Source organism: Akebia trifoliata, chromosome 12, assembly GCF_017979445.1.
Source record: "Akebia trifoliata isolate Shusen 1 chromosome 12, ASM1797944v1, whole genome shotgun sequence".
Lineage (NCBI taxonomy): Eukaryota > Viridiplantae > Streptophyta > Magnoliopsida > Ranunculales > Lardizabalaceae > Akebia > Akebia trifoliata.
Genome location: NC_141386.1, coordinates 6,649,949 through 6,670,358, shown reverse-complemented (window position 1 = coordinate 6,670,358; position 20,410 = coordinate 6,649,949). Strand labels below are relative to the sequence as shown.

The following is a 20,410-nucleotide window of genomic DNA, read 5'->3' as shown; positions in this document are numbered from 1 at the left end:
CGATATCGTCAAAAATCAACCGTATTTGGATACGAAAATTTCGAAACTTTGACCTCGGATTTCGTCTGTTTCGGGGTCAAATCGCTTTCCGACGCAGAAGGAGAAACGTCCGCAACCTCATTCTCTACATAACCCAATCAAATTCCTTCCGTTTTCTCGTATTTTTCACCTCGTATAGTAAAAAATCAGCCGTATTTTTATACGGAGATTTTCGTCACTTCGACCTCAGTTTTCATCGATTTCGGGGTCAAACCACCTTTCACCGTAGAAGGGAGAAGAGACGAGCACGTCGAGCTCTTCGAAACCACCGGGTTGGTTTCGAAAATCAGCCACTTCGAAGTTCGGTCCTCTTCGATTTTCGCGCCGATCGCCTCGATTTCCGCGCACATGCTTTGATCCTTTCGCCTAGACATTGTAAGGAACTCTCAATTTCTATTAGTAATCATAGATTGTGAAAATTGCATTTAGGATTTTATTGGAAAAATTTGGATGTATTTCCGAAATATAGAATTCTTTGTTTATTTCAAAATTCACGCCAGAAATTGCATGTTTGATATGTTTAATTGTATTTTTAACAAATTATACGTGGGTAGAGTATTTTAACGAGTTATTGCCATAAATTGGGTCTTGTGCACTGCTCGGACCCCGTTTTGATATGAAATTTGTATCTTTTTTTAATATTATTGATAGAAATAAATTCTATAGTTGAAAAATGTGATTTAATATTCAATGAACTCATATTGAGTTGATGAATATCAGAAAATAGATATTTTATGAAGAGATTGAAAACTGTAAAAGTCGAAAAAAGGGAAAAAGGGTATGAAACGGTAAAATGTCAGAGTCACACCCGAGGGGTGATGTCTGCATTTTACGTTGTTGTGTTGTATGCAGGTTGGTGAACGGATATCCAGGGATAATGTTACTGGTTGCATGTTTATTTACTTTCTGTTAGCGCGAGGCGCTCTGTTATGTTATTTATTTTAGGCCGGGTGGCCACACTTGCATGGTAGGAAACTGGATATCTATTCTCAACCTTGTATTGTTAATTTCTCTTTTGTTTTCAAATGAAAATAATATATATATGTAGCTATTTTGTGAGCTGTTAAAGAGTTTGTGAATGCCTGAAGGGATAGTGCGTCATATCATCCGGAGTGGTGTACTATCCTGGGATGTACGGTAGGGACCACCAAACTCATACGTGGTATGGGACGCGTATGAGAGTGGAGTCACAACTGGAATCCGGGTTTATTCCTCTCTATCTTTACCAGTGAACTTGTAATGTAAAGGTGGTCGTATACGAATGGTTTGTATATTTGGGAATCATTGCACGCCTGATAGGCATAGACGAGAGATGATTAGTCAGTGATCACTAACAATCTATAGTAGTCGAACGTTCTGACACATCGAAAAGAGACCCATTGCTTACGGTCACGTCAAACGGCCAGCCTGAGCCGGATAAATGGTCAACCAAGCGTGGTAAGTGCAGCGACCGGCCACAAAATCAGGAACTAAAAGCCAAAGAGAAATTGTAACATCATGTCCCGACTGGGAGCGATCCAGTCGTGAATCCCAACTCTCTAATTCCAATACTCCACCATTTTGTATTATGTATCTGTTGTTTATTTTGATATATAAAATGAAATGCATGTTTATTATTTCCATTTGATCAATTAGATTTGTATAAAAAGAGAATGTTATAGTGAGTACTGCTGATCGATGTAATGTGAGTTTTAAAATGTTTAGTTGCTCATCCCTGGCTATATATACCAGTTAATCGTAGGTTTCTTCTGTAAAACTTTGTTTATTTTAAAATGATTCAGTATGTTTATTCGTTCATGTTAGGAGAGGTTATTGGCAGAAATTGTTGCTTCCTTACTGGGTAACCATTGTTACTCACCCTTTCCTTCTCCATTTTTTTTTAGTTTCAGATCTGAAGCTTGGCGAAACAAGTGTATAACCAGAGCAAGGATCATCTGGTTGGTCAGATAGACAACCAGAGTCCGCCACCTGGTAAGTATTAGGGCTATACCCCCTAGTGGTGTCAGTTTCTCCAGGTAGTCTTATGGATTCTGTCTTGAGTGTTAGGAATTATGTTAGAGTGAGGAATTTTGTATAATCCTGTATATAATTTTTCTTCTTCCGCACTCTGATCTGTCGGACATTATTAGACGTATATAGGCTTCCGCTAGTATTATATTTTGTTTGTTATATGCAGGATTGTATGTCGTTTATCAGGTGCAGGTTGAATCGCCTTGGAATGCTAACATAAACAGAGGAGACCATGCCGAAATTTCGAGGTGCCACCTCGTACCTTGAAATCTGACATGGGGATTTGTGTTAGTGTTCGGCGGGGCGCCACAGATGGTATCAGAGCATAGTATTAGATCCGTATGGGATACTGATCTACTATGTTTTGAAGAGTTGGCTGATACCACATATATTATAGTGATAATCATAGAGTGTCACTAGGAATTCGACATCCGAGCTCATTAGTAATTTCGTATTGGAATTACGAGTTCTTCCTTGTCTAGAAGTTTATAGAGCCTTGTAAGCCTAAGATAGGATTCTAAGTTTATTCTTTAGTAATGGAAATGGAGTCCATTATTAAGTTCCAATCTATGATAGTAATTCATAATTACGTAAGAGTAGTTTTGGCCTTATTCTAATAAGCTCCTTGTTACGGATAAATACAAGCGGGAGGAGCTAATGAGGCAAAGACCGAAACACAACAGAGACGAGGCAGATTCTGGATCAAACTACTGACCTAATAATATAGCTAATGTTATTCATGGGACAGATAGCCGAGTCTAATGTCAAGTTTAGAGAGGAAATATGAATAATACAACCATCACCACCTCGAAGCCAAATGGAAGGAAGGCAATTAGTATTTAATAAGAAACAACATATACCACTAAATCAGTCGAAAGGAAGAGTTGTGATATATTACGAATGTGGTAAATTGGGATATAAAAGACAATAATATTCGGGTCGATGTTAATCGATTAAGGATGCGTGGCTCAAAAAGATGCTAGACAAACCAATTGAAGGAACGATAAGACTACCATATTTTACTAGAGTTGATAACGTATTCATGCCATCCCGAACAGACAAGAATAACGATTGGAAGTGAGCGATGGTGTAAGACTTACCACGATTGTAAGGCACACCACTAAATCCAAGAAATGAGGAAGCGTTGGACTTCTTCGCAAAAGAGAAATACTATTCCACCTTAGAGACCATTACCACAAGGTCGTGCCTTTGAAGAATAAGAGAATTCCCTAGCCCAAAGGACAGGTAAATCTAAGGATGTGATTGTAGAATTTTCAACGATTACGTCTATCAAGATTTGGGGACTTTTTTCGATCTGATTGAGGTCAATAAGTGAGTTTTAAAGACCTGAAAGATTTTGAGTACTATGTAATACCCGAGAGATCAATGGGTAACAGTGACTACATTCCAATTGGATGGGGATGCCAATCATTAGTAAGATGTTGAGATGAATGTATTAGAAGATGGATCGTTTGAGTGGGTAGACTTCGAAAGGATATTTCTCAATAGATTTATATCCGGGATTGCTCGAGATATCAAGCACTAGGAGTTTTTGAGATTAGTGCAGAGTAATCTATCGATTACAGACACTATGACATGATGTTTATTAAGTTGTCACGATATGCGCCCGAGCTTATCCTGACAGATTTGTAGAAGATTCGTAGATTCATTAGAAGACTATAACCCTACCTAAGGGTCAAGAGGTCGATAATTGAGACTACCAATATATAGAGACGATAAATAAATCGAGCTTAAAGGATAAAACGAGAGGAGACAGAGTTACAGACCTCCAGGGGGCAAATGAGTTGACCTTAGATTTCTTTTCTTCCCAGATCAGATTCAGACAAGAAACCGATGTGTTCGAGCCAATCTCCTCCGAATATAGAACTCATCTACTACTGAGTTGTAGAGTTTCCTATCACTGAGTTAGAGAGTAGTTGAAGCTCCAATGATGCCAATAGGGCCAAAGGAATCAACAAGACAGGTTCAGAGCCTATAGACCCTAATCTACCAACTGCCTACTCCACAGAGATCTACAAAGACAAGATTGTTGACATTGTTACGCATGTGATCAAGTAGGACACATCAAGAAAGAATGTCCTCTATCACAGTCGCGAGCAAGGATTGTGACTCAGGAGAAAGTACCTGTCTCCAATGAAGTTTTGGAAGGTACAATTTCTAACTATAATGTTAGAACGTGGAGTTTTACTCAATATTGGTTCCTCTAGATTATATAATTCTGTGAAGAGTTTGCACACTTGCTAGAGGTAGAAACCACTGACACAGGTCAAGTAATGAAATTATTTATACCATTGGGAGGCCTAACGACTGAACTATTAGATAAAACAGCTCTTGCTTTACGACTTCTTGAATCGATTCTCCTCATTTGAAAAGATAGATCATCTTTTTTCCTTTTATCTTTCTATCCTCGGTGTCGATTCTAACTCTTCTTTTGCTTTCTCTTTTCACGATTGCTTTCCAGTAAAAGAATTCATTATTATCGTTCTCGTTACGTGATCAATGCCTTCTATAGACAAGCGCTCACTTCAAGACTTCGATCGTGGTTCCTTTTCACTCCTTGAAACGAGAGAGTTATAAGTAATGATTATGATTCCGTAGAAGCAGCGGCTACTACCTACCTGTGCCCACATCCATCCTAAAGAGATTTAGTAGAGTATAAGTTAGGAGGTGGGTCGATGTAAAATGTGAGAAAGAATAATCTTGTGACAATGTTGCATTAATGATGACTTAATGGAATTGTGAGAAAATAGATGTATGATTTATCCCCTCGAGTAAGATCTTAAATTATAAAGGTTATGACAGAGGTTTTGAGGAAATATCGCAATAAGTAGAAAATATAATATTGAATTAAATATAAAGATAATGGTGTGTTTGCGGTAAGACTATGCATTGAGGAGTAATATTCATAGCAATTATGAGTAAAATATACAAGACGGTGTAATTGGTGAGAGAAGTAAAGATAAGGATAGAGAAAACGTGAAAAGATTGTTGTTGATAGACATTGGTGGGGAAGTGATACAAGGCAAATTGATTGTTATCTTAGGGTTAACAGATACTGGATTTGTTGGAGTATGAATTTGAATTAGAGTAATAAATTAATGAATATACAGAATATGGGAGACATAAGTCTACGAGTTATAAATGAGATTGACTTGGGACTAAGAATAGATAGTAATCGAAAATAGGTAGTGTTTATTATACATGTCGTGTTAGTGGAATTGCGACAAAGTTTGATAAGTATGATTTCAATTTCGAGGACGAAATTTTTATTAAGGGGGGGAGAATGTAACACCCCGAATTTTTAATTCGTATCTCGAGGAAAATAAATAGTGGAAATTTAAGAAAATCTTGAAAGTGGGACTTAGGGTAAAACTGTGGGACCTTTTTTGATCATTTTTAATAGAATCTGACCTCACCATTAGATTCAAAATGATCGAAAAACATAGTTTAGCCTGTAAGCATGCTCAAATGCGAGTCCGAATATAAAAGTTGCAAAATCCTCGATTACCGGGTCGGACCAGGCTAAAACAGTGATTTTTTGTTAGAGCAATAATTTTTAAAATTCGATCATACCATTGGGTTCATAACGAAAAATTATTCAAGATGGACTATTTATTTGTCATTTTTGGAGATCAGGAAGTTGAATTATCGCCAAAAACGAAAACGACATCAAGTTTATGGGTCACGTCAGGCCAAAAATGTAAATTTTTGATGGAGACATAATTTGTAGAAATTGACTATACCATTAGATCCGGAATGAAAAATTAGACGAAATAGAGTATTCGTTTGTCAGTTTTGAAGACCGAATGACCAAGTTATCGTCGATCAAAACAATAGGCGAAATACCGAATTCGTCCCAAATATTATATAAATAATATTAAAAAAAAAATTTAATCTCATCTTCCCCACTCGTCCAAACAGTGCGAAAAAAAAAAACGAAAAAAAAAAAGAAATTTGTTTTTTCTCTAATTTTTCCACTTCAGATCTCTCGCAAACGGTCCACTTTCGACGATCGCCGCAGAAGAGAAAAAGGTCCGCAGCTTCGTTCTCTACAAAACCCACCCAACCTATCTTCATTTCACTTTCTATTTCACCCGATATCGTCAAAAATCAACCGTATTTGGATACGAAAATTTCGAAACTTTGACCTCGGATTTCGTCTGTTTCGGGGTCAAATCGCTTTCCGACGCAGAAGGGAGAAACGTCCGCAGCCTCATTCTCTACATAACCCAATCAAATTCCTTCCGTTTTCTCGTATTTTTCACCTCGTATAGTAAAAAATCAGCCGTATTTTTATACGGAGATTTTCGTCACTTCGACCTCAGTTTTCATCGATTTCGGGGTCAAACCACCTTTCACCGTAGAAGGGAGAAGAGACGAGCACGTCGAGCTCTTCGAAACCACCGGGTTGGTTTCGAAAATCAGCCACTTCGAAGTTCGGTCCTCTTCGATTTTCGCGCCGATCGCCTCGATTTCCGCGCACATGCTTGATCCTTTCGCCTAGACATTGTAAGGAACTCTCAATTTCTATTAGTAATCATAGATTGTGAAAATTGCATTTAGGATTTTATTGGAAAAATTTGGATGTATTTCCGAAATATAGAATTCTTTGTTTATTTCAAAATTCACGCCAGAAATTGCATGTTTGATATGTTTAATTGTATTTTTAACAAATTATACGTGGGTAGAGTATTTTAACGAGTTATTGCCATAAATTGGGTCTTGTGCACTGCTCGGACCCCGTTTTGATATGAAATTTGTATTTTTTTAATATTATTGATAGAAATAAATTCTATAGTTGAAAAATGTGATTTAATATTCAATGAACTCATATTGAGTTGATGAATATCAGAAAATAGGATATTTTATGAAGAGATTGAAAACTGTAAAAGTCGAAAAAAGGGAAAAAGAAAAAGGGTATGAAACGGTAAAATGTCAGAGTCACACCCGAGGGGTGATGTCTGCATTTTACGTTGTTGTGTTGTATGCAGGTTGGTGAACGGATATCCAGGGATAATGTTACTGGTTGCATGTTTATTTACTTTCTGTTAGCGCGAGGCGCTCTGTTATGTTATTTATTTTAGGCCGGGTGGCCACACTTGCATGGTAGGAACTGGATATCTATTCTCAACCTTGTATTGTTAATTTCTCTTTTGTTTTCAAATGAAAATAATATATATATGTAGCTATTTTGTGAGCTGTTAAAGAGTTTGTGAATGCCTGAAGGGATAGTGCGTCATATCATCCGGAGTGGTGTACTATCCTGGGATGTACGGTAGGGACCACCAAGCTCATACGTGGTATGGGACGCGTATGAGAGTGGAGTCACAACTGGAATCCGGGTTTATTCCTCTCTATCTTTACCAGTGAACTTGTAATGTAAAGGTGGTCGTATACGAATGGTTTGTATATTTGGGAATCATTGCACGCCTGATAGGCATAGACGAAGATGATTAGTCAGTGATCACTAACAATCTATAGTAGTCGAACGTTCTGACACATCGAAAAGAGACCCATTGCTTACGGTCACGTCAAACGGCCAGCCTGAGCGGATAAATGGTCAACCAAGCGTGGTAAGTGCAGCGACCGGCCACAAAATCAGGAACTAAAAGCCAAAGAGAAATTGTAACATCATGTCCCGACTGGGAGCGATCCAGTCGTGAATCCCAACTCTCTAATTCCAATACTCCACCATTTTGTATTATGTATCTGTTGTTTATTTTGATATATAAAATGAAATGCATGTTTATTATTTCCATTTGATCAATTAGATTTGTATAAAAAGAGAATGTTATAGTGAGTACTGCTGATCGATGTAATGTGAGTTTTAAAATGTTTAGTTGCTCATCCCTGGCTATATATACCAGTTAATCGTAGGTTTCTTCTGTAAAACTTTGTTTATTTTAAAATGATTCAGTATGTTTATTCGTTCATGTTAGGAGAGGTTATTGGCAGAAATTGTTGCTTCCTTACTGGGGGTACCATTGTTACTCACCCTTTCCTTCTCCATTTTTTTTTAGTTTCAGATCTGAAGCTTGGCGAAACAAGTGTATACCAGAGCAAGGATCATCTGGTTGGTCAGATAGACAACCAGAGTCCGCCACCTGGTAAGTATTAGGGCTATCCCCCTAGTGGTGTCAGTTTCTCCAGGTAGTCTTATGGATTCTGTCTTGAGTGTTAGGAATTATGTTAGAGTGAGGAATTTTGTATAATCCTGTATATAATTTTTCTTCTTCCGCACTCTGATCTGTCGGACATTATTAGACGTATATAGGCTTCCGCTAGTATTATATTTTGTTTGTTATATGCAGGATTGTATGTCGTTTCATCAGGTGCAGGTTGAATCGCCTTGGAATGCTAACATAAACAGAGGAGACCATGCCGAAATTTCGAGGTGCCACTCGTACCTTGACCTTGAAATCTGACATGGGGATTTGTGTTAGTGTTCGGGGGCGGGGCGCCACCTGATTTAAGTGCCATCCATATTCCATACTTATATAGAGTTTTTTAAACCTCACATATACCTCTCTGGTGGTCTTTAAAAAATAATAAACTTGGTTAATTGAATTGTTTATCTTTAGAGGGAGGATAGAGTTGGAAAGAATCTCTTATAATAAATGTATCACACTTGACACTTAGTGAATTTCTCTTGTATTTTGTTCCATTAAAGTGTTCTTTTAAGGGTTCCATAAATAAGATCTTACGTAGTTTGTGTTTGCATATGCAAATGTTGTTAGGTGTTAGTGTTTGTCTTTGGGTATGGGCTTAGTAGTTTTGGCGTTTGTAATGTATGAGGGTATACTTGTAAATTCTCCAAATATGTAATCTTCTCTCTTTCTTAATCCCACTTCCTATGCCCATAAGAACATATGATTCAATGGTATGGAATCCAACAATTAAGAGTTGCTTATTTGAAAAAAAGATTTAAGAGTGCACTGTTCTTTTAGTTGCCTTGATGAGGCTTTCATTCTCATAACATCTGAACATATGATCCATAAGATGAGTTCTCAATTTCTTATTTAAAAAAAAAAAAAAAAACAGATGGTTCTTGATTCCTTTTACTTTGAAGGAGCAGTGACCAATCAACAACATTTTGTTCTAAGTTGGAGCATTTTCATAAATTGCCTTTTTAATTCTTATTTTATGTAACTTGATCTGCATTGTGAGGAAACCATACTTTATAGCTTTTTGTGCTTAAAAAATCCATTTAATCTTATTGTGGGGAACGAGGTGTTTAACATGTTATTTGATATTTTTAACACTTACTTATAGTGATATTTGTTTACAATAATTATTTGTTTGCTCATGATCCTTATTGTTGTTACTCATATTTCACTACATTCTTTATTTTTTTTATCTTTATCCATTATTTTTTTCTTTTTCTTTTTTTAAAATGAATAATCAAATTGTTAGATGTTAAGATAAAAAGTAATAGAACCAAAATAAATATAGACAAACATTGATTTTGTACGATGGACACCTTCTCTTCATAAGATTTTGGTTGACATTTGCGTGAAATTGGTTACAAAGGGAAAAAAACCCGATATTTCATTGAATGTGTTAGGGTATTCATCCACGACAACATTTTTTATCTATAGCGACGGATTTTTCCGCCACTACAAGGTAATTTTTCCGACAGTAAAAGCTATTGCGGCGATGAGCAGCAGAACCAAAGATCCGTCGTTGTTTCCTCTGTCGCTAACTATAGCAGCGGATAATGTATTTCGCTGTTGCAGGTAGTACTTTTAGCGGCGGATATTAATATCCGCTGGAATAGGTCGAATTTTTAACAAATAGAATATAATACATATAGTAGCGGATATTAAGATCCGCTACAATAGATCAATTTTTAAATTATATATATATATATATAACACATATAGTGGCGGATATTAAGATCCGCTGCAATAAGTCAATTTTTTTTTAAAAAAAAATATAACACATATAGCGGCGGATATTAAAATCCGCTGCTATATGCTTTTTTTTAAAAAAAATTATTATATATTCTTCAAAAACAATATATAAAGACGGAATTTGTATCCACTGCTGTAATTTTTTTTCATATATATATATATATACATTTAACCTGTGTCCTCCAACCTGTACAGATTGAAACTTTAAAATAAATAATATAAGAGAGCTGCTATTGCCACACTAACTTTTATTAATCCCGCACTAATACATAAGTAATTCACCAAAGAACTGCACATGTTTATAGTTTAAATTAATATCTTTATTCAAGAATCAAGACTATATTGACAAAAAAGAATGATCATACAGAAGATGGAATACAGACAAAGCATGCTGTGTAAAGAATAATACTAAACTCAAACACACTCAACTGACGTGGAATGTGCATAGAACCATAGTGCTTGACGTGGGATGATTTTTAAGACCATAGTCTCTTTCAAACAACTTTAATGCCTTAAGATCTCTTCTGTCAATGAATTTGTATGCAAACTACAATTAGCAAGTAAATAAGGGAAATTAAAGTTCACCTAATATCATGTATCCAAAGATTGCATTTCCATCGAATGGTACAGATATCGATGCATTGGTGGCTGGCGAGAACAATCTAAGGCCACTGATGCAGATGTAAGTCTAGTTTTAGTTGTAGGCTGCAATAAATTTTAAACCTAGTTTCAGGCACTTGGTTTTCTATGGCTGAGATAAATCCTTCCAAATCTGAATTGAAATGATGTAAATATGGAAGCTCAAGACTAAAATTACAATTTAAGTGAAGGATATAATCTGGGATATAGCTACTTAGTGTACAAGACAAAGCCATAGATTGACTTGCTCTTTTTGTCAATTCTGAAGACTCCTTCCGATACATATACATGTGACATACATAAACAGAGAACTCTAAAAAGATTCACAAAAGAAATCCTTAAAAAGAAACAGCAAAGGAAACAAGATATAAAGCAGGACACCCAATTCAAGTTTTCATCGAATTGTAACGAAAGGTAATTACAAAATCCTAAATGGCCCTCAAAATGGTCTCATGATGCACCTCAAAATGGCCCCATAAGGAAAGCCTAGAGAAGATAATGAAGCATATACACAAGACAAATATGTAAAGGACAATCTTGGACAATAAATGATTGTGAACTCCATTTAGTATATTTGAACAGATTAAATCATGGATCAGACATACATTTGGTGCAATATAGATATCGAAACCTCCTTTCTTTTTTATAGATCATTTGAAATCAAACCCACAATCTCAAAGTTTAGGTGTTGCTTCTTATATCTACAACAGGTCTCACAAAGGGTGTGTGTGTGTCCATTTATCAAGTTAATCCTTTATTTGGGAATCAACTAACTATTGCTACTATTTCCAAAAAATAAAAAGCAAAAATAAAACCTACAAAACCAATCTTATGGATGAAACCACCATTTTAGTATATACATATATATTCTAGAACCTTGATTATCTGGAATATATGCATGGAAAGGACGTCTTCGGTGCTCTACTTGATACCATCTGTGTCAAACAAGAAATTCCTTTATAGCTAGAGAGCAAGAATTGCTTTAACAGGGGAAATTGAAACATGAAGAGAGTTAGACATTTCACACAAACAAAACTCTTGAGGTTTTAATGAGACTAATCAAAATTTTGCAGCCAGTCAAATTTTCACCATTCACTTTCAAAATACATCCTCTAGTATAAACCTTTAAAATGATAGTTTATATGTAACTAGCACCAAAATGGTTGCAACAAACACCAATAAATGGAGAGACTTACTTGCACATGAAAACTAATTGTGACCTATTATTTGTTTTGTTTTCTAAATGAATACGTCTTTCACTTTCCTCCTTAAACTTGTTTGGAGGAAGAACTTCACATGGACCTTGAATTAAGCCAACCCTTACAGTGCTAGCATGATTAGATTCATACACCTGCAACAGTATAACATCCTATAAACTTCCACATGTAACAGATAAGACATTGAACATACTAGTTCAAAAAGAAGCCGCTCACGAAAACAAGAACTAAATAAAAATCTAAGCATTAGAAAATGAAAAAGGCTTCATGAAAGGACATAGTAATTGATATGTTACCAATTGTTTAAGTTCAAAAATGTACCTCTTGATGGCCTATTATAGGAAGTTAGATCATCCTTTTCCCTCCTCCTTTATCCGGGTTTGGGACCGGCAATGTAAAAGGTTTTAAAAAGTTTACCTAAAAAGAAAAAAACTATTAGTTATTAATTAAATAATAGAAAATAATGTAAAAGTCCTAGAAGACAATAAATGAGTCAATAAAAACTAGTATCAAGTAAGTTTACCATTGGAATATGTAATGATCCAATCAAAGTCAAAACACAACCCTTGTGTCTATGTTATTTTGTTACAACAAGGATGACAAGTAAACAATTATTTCACTTTTTTCTTCTTTCCATTTTTTCTATTGTTATGCATTTATTATGCCTATTAATAAAGATCTTTAAAACGAGAATAATGCATATTACAATCACAATTTAAAAAGAGAGCTGCTATTGGCACCCCAACTTAAAACAGCTCCAAAATTAACCAATCACTCTTGCTCATTTAATACACATGGCATCAAGCCATTGGTTCATCACCTTGGCACATAAATTTCTAAATAACAAATCTATGTTCTATTTTCAGATAGTCAAGTGTTTTTGAATTAATGATTGGGTAATTTATCCATAAATAAATAAAGGAACAATATTCATTAGGCTAACTTCAAATTTTTAGAAAAAAAAAAGCATTCACAATGAAGTTAACAGTCCACCAAAAGATCCATGGACACAAATATATGCAAACAGTCTTCTCAAGCCTTCATACATATAATAATAAAAATCTTACTAATCACAATACCATAATAACAACAACAACTTTGCTTTCTTTCAACCAGAAGGGGTCCCCCCCAAATCTTGTTGAGAAGACAAAGCAATATTCAGTCTTATAAATATATAAATATAATTATAATAGATTGGTGGCAGAGTGGCCTTGCAGCCTCCATTACTAGTCAGTCAGTCATATTCGCAGAGCCAGGTAACTTGCTAGAGAGTTTATTGGCTTGCTAGTATCAGTATTTTCGTGAGTGTGTTTAGGATTTTCTATGAATCTAATTATAAGTTTAAACAACAACTTTTCAAAAACTTGTATAATGTCATTCTTCAATTACACCACAACAATAAGGCAAAGAATTTAGATAGAGCAGAGAGGTGCTCAAGCATAAAACAATGTGCTATGTACACACGCAAAAGAAAGCATAGTAGCATGCTTCAGTAGAATCATATTCTTTAGTAGTCTATGGACAACCAGGTACATTTATCAAAAACACAAACACAAAAAGGTCATCAGGTGCAATTTCGACTAATGAGTTGAATTGGTCATTCGCTAGAAGTAAAGGTAAATTCAAGCCCATCAGACACACTAGTAGTGCTAATTCAAGCCTACAATACCCTATCTTTCTCTCTATACTTTTCTAGTTAATTTTGGTTTCCTTGATGAAAAATGAGACATATGGGGTGGGGTATTTATAGTGAAAATAGTGGAAAAAAGGAAGAGAAAGTAAGAATTTGGGGCAAAAATAAAGAGATGAAATCAACATATGGCACAAATCTCATCAGACACACACTAATATTTTAAGTTTTATAAGTTAATTTGGAGGAAAAAGGAAAAAAGATTAAAATGAGATTGGAAAATGAAACTTTTATAAGGTATCTTTGCATGACTAAACTCACCACCTTACATTCTTTATCCATGGTGAGATTATCTATAAAGTTAGCCCTTTACAGATAAAAAGACCACCCAATTAGAATCATGACAACCATATCCTCACATTTGAGGTGCGGGACCAACAAAGATATTTCTAGCACATATATGTATGTGTGTGTTAGTGATGAACCAAAAGTAATCCGTCTTCGAAATTTATATTTATGGATCTTCATCATGGAGATCATCAACAATAAAACTCAGCTAAATCTGAAAATTCTATCCTACAAAACTAGGTTACAAGTTATAAAGTTCGGAAAGTCCCTTTAAATGTTATTTGAGACCACTTTTCATATGGTTGGATTCTTTGGAACGGGCTGAGGAATGATTTTCTGTGAAGATGTCATCCAAACAAGAAATTAGACTCAATTTGATATAGGCCCCCCCTCCCCCAAAAAAAAGAAAAAAAAAAAAAAAAACAGATAAATATTTAGCATGCATCTCAATGCACAAGCATATTGTTTTTTCTCAAAGATAACATCTAATTTATATTGAACAGAGATAAATGAAAAACAATGGAAAAATAAGTTAATCAACATACATTTGTTTCAATCTTAAAGAACTCATATTCAGAGTAGTACTTCTTAAAGAACTCATAGTTACAAGCAGGAAACTTGTTTGTAAGATTAAAAGCAAATTTCAATTAAAAAGGTTAAATGTAAGCACAAGGTGCACCACTGACTAGAAGAACATGATAGTTACCGTGAGGAAGTTGCATTTGCTGCTGTACTTTTGATTTTTCGTCTACTGTTTCCCAAATTTAGGAGCTCAAGAATCTTATCGGCTGAATGTACCTAAAATTTGGAAGGAAATAGTTAAAACGACTCATTATAAGTAACCTGATCATGGTACCCAGTTGATTAAACCTAAATTGGAAAGAAAAATAGTTATAGATGGAAAAAAATTGATGAAAGATAAAAAGTTGATCAAGTAACAAACTAGATCATTTTTATTAAAAGAAAAAAGCAACAAAGAAATGGATGAACATTACTTAACCAACAATAAATGATTTTGTACATTAAATTGTAATACTTTGCATTTTATTTTATTCCCAAATGTCAAGCAGTGTATCCAAATACATGCAAAGTAATTTTTAAATTTTTTGAACAAATAAAAAAAGATAACTAATGCAACAAAGAAAACCTATAAGGGTAGAATTGAATAGGTGCACAAGAAAAATTACGAAAAATAAGATTAAAGTTAAAGGAAGAGTGTCTGTTGAGCAAATAAAACATCATAAATATGTATGTAATTGCACAAGTAACCCAATAAAGAAAACCTACAAGAGTTGAATCGAATAGGTATCAAGAGATAAACTAAAAAAATAAGATGAAAAGTAAGGGAAGAGGGTTCCATACCCATCAATCAGGCAACAAAATGCCATAAGCTTTCCAAGCTTCAAATGTAGCATATAGTTGAGGAGGAAAGGAAAAAAGACTTGGCAGTGGATTCTGCCAAAGGAAACCGGTTAGAATCCCTCAGGAGATAAGTCAGTCGATGTAAGGTCATATAAGAGACGAGTTCATATGTAGTGTGTCATGTAAAATGGAATGGGGGAGGCAGAACTTTAAGTTCACCCTGAGTTGTGCTCTTCTTACTCCTTTTCGACCGATGAAATTAGTAATAGACCCACTCGTGATCGTATCAATCATTGCTCCAATAGTCAATATGAATCCGAAAATTGAGTATTGTATAACAAGACACCCAAAACAGAAAAAAAAATGCAAATTTATCACGACTATTTGGAGAACCTTGTTTTCACCATTTAATTGTATCTATTTCTATATCTTTTCTTAAGATTTATGTTCTAAATTTTTTCATCATATCTCCAATCAAACATAACCTATTAAGAGAATTTTGAGGTTTTTACGTAGTGTATATGCCTTCATAAACTTGAATATTAGAATGTCGAGAGGTACTTTTACATTATTATAATTTTTTCACTAGTTCATGAATATAAAACCAGAAATCCAGCATTTTTGACAGGATAAATGTACTCACTTAGAGCCTGAGCAGCAATCATTCTTTTGCATGGGTCTTTATTCAATAGACACTTGACAAAATCCTTTGCCTCAGAAGATAGTGAAGGCCAAGGTGGTTCATCAAAACTTGGATCAACTTTAAGAACTGCCCAAAAGATCCCGGATGCAGTTCGAGCCCAAAATGGACAGCTTCCACATAGAAGAATATATGCTACCACGCCAATACTCTATACATCAACTTCTGTGCTGTAAGATCTATGTAAAACTTCAGGTGCTACATAGTACGCACTTCTCACAATGTCATTAAGCCTTTCATCTGCAAACCAATAGAGGCATTAGAAATCCATTTATACTTCTTGAGGGTGAAAGTAGACTAAAATCAACAGTATTTGAAGTGGATACTTGTCAGCAGGGAATCAAAACCAACTTGGTTTGACAAAATCTGACAATCCAAAGTCTATAGCCTTCAATTGGGAGTTTTCATCCTCTGAAGTAAATAGGAAATTCTAATCCATTGAAATAGCTACACTTAGAGAAGAATGCAGAAAAATAAACAAAAATCTACTAATTATCCACTAATCACTATGTGTCATGAGAATATACAATAACTTCTAACATGGGAAATCTTATTTCCCAAGGTAGATTAACAAATAAATAAATTCCAACTCGCATGACAAGAGCATCCCCTAGAAGTAATTCCATCTTATAAAATAAACTAACAAGTTACATGGGAATATGCTCTACCTCTGGCTTAAGATCCCGGTGTACCACACCTTGTAGATGGCAAAATGCAACAACATTCAATATATGTACCATGACAGCCTTTGCATCATCTTCTGAGTATTTTGGCCTTCATTTGGGATATGTAAAATGTGCTCTCAGGCGTGCAAGATGTCAAAATTCAATATTCAAGAAATAAAATAAAGGAAAGACTAAATGAAATAGGCAATATATTATGCAATGAAAGAATGCTGTTGGTAGAGTACCTTTGAGGCTAGCCAACGAAATAATGCAAACAACCCAAAACACAATCAATTCCCACTCTCACTAATACATATATTGCAGTACTTCATTACTATCATCAGAATATCAGAGTATGCATTCTTAATTGGTTCAAATTTTTTAGATACGATTCTAATCAGCACCAATAAAAATGGATTCAAAACCACGGCTTTTAATTCTAGTTCAGGTTCCAATAATTATATCTACTTTTGGATGATATAATACAAAGTATATGACCGCTCATCTCAAGGCAATGTTTCTATTGAGAAAAATATTGAAACTGTCTCGACTGAAACATTCTGAAATAATACGATACATTCCAACACAAATCAAAACTTTAAACCATATGGCAACCAATAAATGACCTTACTAGACCAATTAAGAGTAAACTATAGTCAAAGTTGAAAGATCCAATTTAGTAAAAGCATAAGATAAGTATAGAAAAAAAAGTTGATAAAAGATTAACATGTGAACAACAAAGTGAACAAGGGAAGAAAATTGTATAAAATGAACAAATAGAGATAGTAATGGAAAATAAATATAAAACCAAGTGAAGAGGTTTAGAAAAGGCATAAAAAAAACATTTAATTAGCTGACAACAAATCTTTGGGATAAGGATTTGATGATGATGACACAATAATCATTCAGTTTTAAGGTCAATTGAGGTTCATGGGTATTGGGTCGTGAATTGAGACCCAACTTAGTTACTCAAATGCAAGTTGTTGGAGTAGAGTACCCATGCAACAGAACAATAACAGAGTACTGAAGTGTCACTGCTTTCAATCTTGCTACATATTCTTTTAATGTCACGATATGTTTCTATTCATAGTGTGGCATTGTTCCTCAACAGTTTTATTGCACTTATGTTGATGTTTATAGTCGTAGAGCAATCACAAATTGCATCCTACAAGGCACATTTCTGATGCATTTGTGGACTGTCTACAGGAGCTACTATAAATGCACACTTTTGCAAGCGGCTGCAACCTCTACTGCCCACTTTTGCAATCTTGTTTTTGTCCTTCTTTGACAGAGATCATTTACGAAAATTACACCTACAAATGGGTTTTGACCGGAAAAAAATGGAAATTATTGATTGTCATCGCATCAAACAAACATAGATTCCCCAAAGAGGTCAATATACTAAATAAAAACAAATAATTGAATCAAGATGCGACAAAAAGAAGCCATCCCACCCTGCCCGTGCTGTAAAAGTGAGACGTATATAGGGTGTGGGGTCCACCATTCAATGGCTCACCCCAAGGAGTCATCAAGTCAAAATGTCCTTATTTAATATCCATAAACAACTAGATAGTTCACCAACCTTTTCTGACCATCCAAATGAATACATCAGAATCTGATTTTGTCGATTTTACCCGAGAAATTGCCAAAATTGAACCCATAAGGTGGAGCATCCCCTCATCTTTGAATGTCTCACATATGTGATAGAAGAGCCTCTAACTAAGCCTTAACTAGCAATGCGCACCTCCTTCAATAATGATCCTTCCAAAAGGAAAACATTCTATTTTGCTTTCTACGAATGATCTAACAAAAAATAAAAATATCCTTCAAAGAATCTTGTGTCAAAAGCAAGAGAATCACCATGGACATCCCTAAGATAACATTGCCAGTAAATGGGCATTTCTTATCAATATATGTCCTTGAAAACAAGAACACAGTTATGTAATCCACATTATAGAATGCTTCCATAGGATGCTCTCACAATTAATAATCCAATGCTTACAACACTACATCAAAATGAAAATTCAATTGCTCATAAACAAAGAGTAAAGCACGACAATAAATGAGGTTGAACCCACAACCTCATGGTTGCAATGTAGAAGGTCAATCAATTCATCTATAGGTTCAAACACATATTTGACATCAATTGCAGCATCCAATAACTTCTTGAACACCAAATTACTCTAAAGATGGATGAAACAATTAAATAAAGCTAACTTCATTGACATATAAAGTACCAATATTACTCAACCATTCCATTTTTATTCAACTATAGTAACTCAACCATGTATCTTATAGCTTTAATACCTCTTGAAGTGCAGCCAAAGCTTCAGCGGTCCAACGACTAACTACCCTGCTGAAGTCATTACTAATCTCCCTGACCTAAAATAAACAATGAGGATCTTTAAAATCAAAGTTGTAAACATAGCACTATCGCCAAGATTAAAACTCTACAAGTAAATAGAGTAACAAACACTGAATACTTTAAAGCACATATGTTACCGAAGAACCAAATCCAAAATTTATTACTACCTAAAAGTAAACAGAGAAACCCAATGCTGCATTACTACTGTCTCCATACCTAATCACATGTTAAGTCTAAACTAGTGTGAAAATAACAACTATAAAATTTTGCTGATCAAACATACATGAATCTATAATGGCCAACCTCTTCAAAGAACAAATCCTACTTAACTCATTTCCGTTGCTTGTAAGGAAAACAAAAATGAATCAATAAAAGTAATACAAATTAATGAACATATCAAAATAGAGTCCAAAGTATGATACAGTGCGGTCTATCTATCTGGTTTGCCTACTACTACTACCTCTGTTTTTCCAGCATCAGTCATTTAGGGTGCCAAGGTCCCTTCCAAAGTCTCTGTTTCGTGTGGTGGGCTGCATTGGGGAGGTTAACCATGATGGATCGACCAATAGAGAGAGGCTTTATTTCTCCTCACTGTTGCACATTTTGCTTGAAAAACCAAGAGACAGCTGATCATAAGGAAGAAAAACTCCATTCTTAGTTCAACACTTAATAAGTAATTAAGCACTTGTCTTCCTATCTAAAATAACACATGGCATACTTTTCTAGGGTTATTAAGTACATGATTTCATTGGGCTTGATCATTTTCAATGATGATTTCAAGCCATTGGAGTTTTGGAATTTCTGTTGGGGGTTTGGATCTATAGCTATGCAAATTTTTTGTTGCTTAGAACCAACAATAGGTGGCCTCAAAAATTAATTAGCCTAAAAGGTTTGCCCACATATTGCCTATATCAGGATTCAAAGCCAACTAATTTAGTTATGCGGTTAGCTCTCATTTCAAGGGCTAGATGATTGAATGTCATTTAATAATCAAAATGCAAATCCTAAGGTTTCATCTTGCCTAGATTGTCACACTATCATTTTCATCTTGCCTAAACACCTCCACCAAATGGCCCTGCTTGCAAAACCCAAGAATCTGAAAATTATATGTATATTTTTCAGGCATTAAGCCTACAATTGACATCTCCCTAAAGATCATATCAACTTCAAAATCATGCTTGAACCCTCTTGCCACTGACACTTCAGGAATCTATGTTAACCGGACACTTCAAAATAGGTTTTATTACATTTCAATAACCAAGTACAAATGAAATGTCATGCTAATGATGTGCCTTAGCCATGCTTCCACAGTACCAAGGAAACAAATACTACTTTGAAGAATATATGGATGCTATGAAACAAAGACTACTTTGAAAAATATGCCATGTCAAACACCGTATCATATTTAAGTGTCAATTACGTGTCGGCATACTTTAAAACACATCTCAACTACAAATATTTTATTTTCAGTTATTATATACATATTATTTAATGTAGGTGC

The 20,410-nt window shown here is 34.9% G+C and overlaps 2 long non-coding RNA genes across 2 annotated transcripts; both read right to left on the bottom strand.

Annotated features, from left to right (window-relative positions):
- Positions 1–10,386: 10,386 nt before the first annotated feature.
- On the bottom strand, positions 10,387–12,281 carry LOC147388806 (uncharacterized). The gene is made up of 3 exons (XR_015170831.1): positions 12,161–12,281; positions 11,499–11,973; positions 10,387–10,688 (listed from the first exon to the last, which is right to left on the bottom strand). It is a non-coding gene; the product is annotated as an uncharacterized LOC147388806 (long non-coding RNA).
- Positions 12,282–14,386: 2,105 nt separating this feature from the next.
- LOC147388805 (uncharacterized) lies at positions 14,387–16,383 on the bottom strand. Its single transcript, XR_015170771.1, has 4 exons — positions 16,231–16,383; positions 15,823–16,119; positions 15,180–15,272; positions 14,387–14,615 (listed from the first exon to the last, which is right to left on the bottom strand). It is a non-coding gene; the product is annotated as an uncharacterized LOC147388805 (long non-coding RNA).
- Between the last annotated feature and the right edge of the window lie 4,027 nt (positions 16,384–20,410).